General features: G+C 35.7%; 1 protein-coding gene across 1 annotated transcript in view; it reads left to right on the top strand.

Annotated features, from left to right (window-relative positions):
- Positions 1 to 3,850, top strand: part of ENPEP (glutamyl aminopeptidase) — a 107,821-nt gene that overhangs the window by 9,674 nt on the left and 94,297 nt on the right. The window lies entirely within an intron of this gene.

Below are 3,850 nucleotides of genomic sequence, written 5' to 3'. Positions count from 1 at the left end.
GGACCGGGGCACGAACCTGTGTCCCCTGCATCGGCAGGCGGACTCTCAACCACTGCGCCACCAGGGAAGCCCGACCCATTGGTTTTTTAGTAGCATGTTGTTTAGTCTCCACCTGTTTGTGTTTTTCCTGTTTTTCTTCCTGTAAATGATTTCTACTTTCATACCATTGTAGTCAGAAGAAATGCTTGATATAATTTCTATCCTCTTAAATTTGTTGAGACTTGTTTTGTGGCCTAGCATACAATCTATCCTGGAGAATGTTGCATGGGCTCTTGAAAAGAATGTGTATTCTGCTGTTTTGGGATGGAATGTCCTGTAGATACATATTAAGTCCAACTGGTCTAATGTGTCATTTAAGACCACTGATTTCTTAATGGTTTTCTATCTGATGATTCTATCTGGATGACTGTCCATTGATGTAAGTGGTGTGATCAAGTCCCCTATTATTGTATTATTGTCAATCTCTCCCTTTTTGTCTGTTAATCACACTCATATTCCCAAATTAGTTATCTGGCTTATTTCTGAGGTGTGACTAAACTGAAACATTCTTGCAGAGCGTGACTTTTCCTCTTCCTTTGCCTGGGGAAGAAATCAGAATTCAGAGGAATTCAAAAGAAAAAAGCAGCTGACTAAACATGGGGTTGGAGCCTGGTGGATCTTCTTATACACTGGGGAAGTGTACAGGCTTCTTTATATTCTGATGCATTTGCAATTCACTACAGTCTACATGTGTTAGAAACTTCAATTGATTAAACTGTTATCACAAAAACTAATCGGTAATACTGAAGAATAAATTCTTGGCTGGGACTTTTTGGGTAACTTTATTTTGAAATAATTTCAAACTTAACAGAACAGTTACAAGGACAATACAAGGAACTCCTAGGAACACTACCAATTGTTTACATTTTGTCCTACTTCCTCTCTCCCCAGCAACTCCATGTCTCTGTCTCTCTCTCGACCTTTAGAGTATATTGAAACATTGTCTCCCTTTACCTCTTCACATTCAGTATATATTTCTTAAGTACAGGGACATTTTCTAACATAATCACAGTACAGTTATCAGAATCAGAACATTTAACATTGATATGATAATCATCTAATCCACAGTCATAATCAAATTTCATCAATTAACCCAGTATTTTTTTCCCAGTCCAGTATCCAGTTTGGATTCATGCAATGCATTTAATGTCATGCCTTTTTAGACTCCTTTAAACTGGAACAGTCCCTTGCCTTTCTTTGTCTTTCACAACCTTGATATTTTTGAAGAGCACAGGCCAGTTATTTTGAGAATATCCCTCAGTTTTAGTTTGTCTGATTTTCCTCATGATTTAAAAATGCAAGTTAAGCATTTTTGTCAGGAATTTCAGAGAAGTGATACTTAGTCCCTCTCACGAAGTCACATCAGGAGACACGTTATGTTGATCTGTACAATTATTAGTGATCTTTGATTACTTGTTTAAGGTGGTATCCAACAGTTTTCTTCATTGTAAAGTTATAATTTTTTTATTTGTAAGTAATTTTCAGAGAAAGTGTTTGAAACTATTCAGATATCCCTTTCCTCAACAAACTTTCATCCACTTTGTTTTGGCATCCATTGATGATTTTCTAAAGCCATCATTCCTCCTAAAATTATTAGTAGGCAATCTACTGTAAAGAAGAGCTTTCCTTTGCCCCACTGATTTATTTATTCATATGTTTTATCATGGATTCTTATTTTAATCAATAGTTTATAATTCCATTACTTATTTTGATGTTCCCCCAGATCTGGCCAGGGGTAGTCCCCCCCAGCTGACTTCTGTGTCCTTTTGACTTATTCTTATGATTCTTTGAAAACTTCCTTACTTTTTGGCAAAGCAAGATGTTCCAGGATCATTTTGGACCTCTCCTATCCAGCACTGGAATCAGCCATTTTTATGAAGAGTTCTGGTTCCTTTTATTGGAGAGTGGTAATGGGAACTAGTTGTGCTCATTGCTACAAGCTTGTCATTTCTTCTAGTCCTGTTCAGCAGACAAAACTAGGAAATACATGTCTCTGTGTATTTTTATATCCATTTACATATATAGATACATGTGTATGTGAAAAATCATTGAGTATACACTGAACCTGCAGTTACAGTTCAATACCAAGGTCTAGTCTTCCTTTTTTACAAATTTATAACCCTCTTCCCCAGCTGTGAGAAACCTGCCTTCTGTTATCCTCATTTTTTTTTTTTTTTCATTTGCTCAAGGTTGGGATACAGAGAAGATTGTTTCTGAACTGTTAACTCATGCAACAATCCAAATTGAAACCTATTTACTGGAGCTCAATATTGATTTACAGTTATTTTTAGGTAAAATTTATATACATTACATGCACAAATCTAATGGGAACAATTCAATGAATTTTGACAAATGCACACATCTTTGTTAACCATACCCATAAAAAGGTATAGTTTTTTTTTTAACATCTTTATTGGAGTATAATTGCTTTACAATGGTGTGTTAGCTTCTGCTTTATAACAAAATGAATCAGCTATACATAAGGTATAGATTTTTTCAGTCATCCCAGAAAGTTGTCCCCCTCAGTCAACAGTGTCCTAAAAGACAGCCCTTTTCCAGTTTTATTTTTTACAGATTAGTTTTTTTGGCTGAGTTTTTAACAACTAATTTTTGTATCCAGAGGGTTTTTAAAAGAAATTCAAAAATATTTTAATTTCTTGTAGTTGGAGGTTGACCTATGACATATTATTTTTTAGATGAGTTAATATATATAATACATCCTTGAACCCAAATGAAATGAAGACACTTACCATGGCCTCTGCTGACCCCTTAGTCCCTCCAGTGCACTGTACTTCAGCTACACTGGACATCTTTCAGGTCTCAACCACATTAAATTCTTTTCCACTTTAGAGACTGTTCACTTGCTGTTCCCTCTGTTAAGGAAACACATTTTCCCTAATCTTCACCTCTCTGGGTTTTTCTCATCATTCGGATCTCAGTAAACCATCACCTACTCTAAGAGACTGTCCCTGACTACTCTCCCTAATATTGCTCACCACTTTTCCTGAGTCATTCTCTGTCACTTCCCCTGTTTTATTTTCTATATAGCCCTTATCACTCTCCTTATTTATCTGTTTCTTTATTTATTCTTTGTTATTCCCTCAGAATCTAGAATGCCTGGTAGATGTGTGTGTGTGTGTGTGTGTGTGTGTGTGTGTGTGTGTGTGTGTGTGTGTAGGAAGCAGTTCAATTAATATTTATTGGATCAATGAACAATGTAACAATTTGTTATTCTTTATGAAATATGTTCTTTAGTCTCAGAATTCTGGAGGATGAAATATCTTCCTTACACAAATTATTAATGAATATAAGTCAACATTTCTTTCCTTTTACACTTTTTACTCTGCTTACTCTTCTAATGAGCAAATGTACAAAATCTTACTGTAATATAACTACATGTAAAAAGTTTACATTCACTGATGTTTTTTGAGCAATTACTCAGAAAAAAATATTTCCACTTTGAAATGATGGAAACATTAAACATTAACATTTTAGCTTAATAAGCATTAAGTTAAAGCCATAAAGGAATACTGTCTCTTTCCAAAAGTGGACTTTAAACCTGGCCAAAGGTTGCTTCACTGGGAGATTGCTCAGGGATTGACTTTGCATGAAAATGAAAACTAAGGGATTTGTCCCTGGTGTAACATAACTAAGAAAGAATGTACTAATAGGGACAGGAGCTGTGGACTCTGGAATATACTCCTCTACTCCGTGACAGGACACAGCTGTTCACACTCACAAGGACAGGTACAAGCAAGCCTTTGAGTTTGGCTTTGTGTTTATCTACTTGTCGCTTGATGGTTAGGACGGA

The sequence above is a fragment of the Lipotes vexillifer genome, unplaced genomic scaffold, assembly GCF_000442215.2.
Source record: "Lipotes vexillifer unplaced genomic scaffold, Lipotes_vexillifer_v1.1 scaffold529, whole genome shotgun sequence".
NCBI lineage: Eukaryota > Metazoa > Chordata > Mammalia > Artiodactyla > Lipotidae > Lipotes > Lipotes vexillifer.
This window is presented reverse-complemented; position numbering and strand designations above follow the sequence as displayed.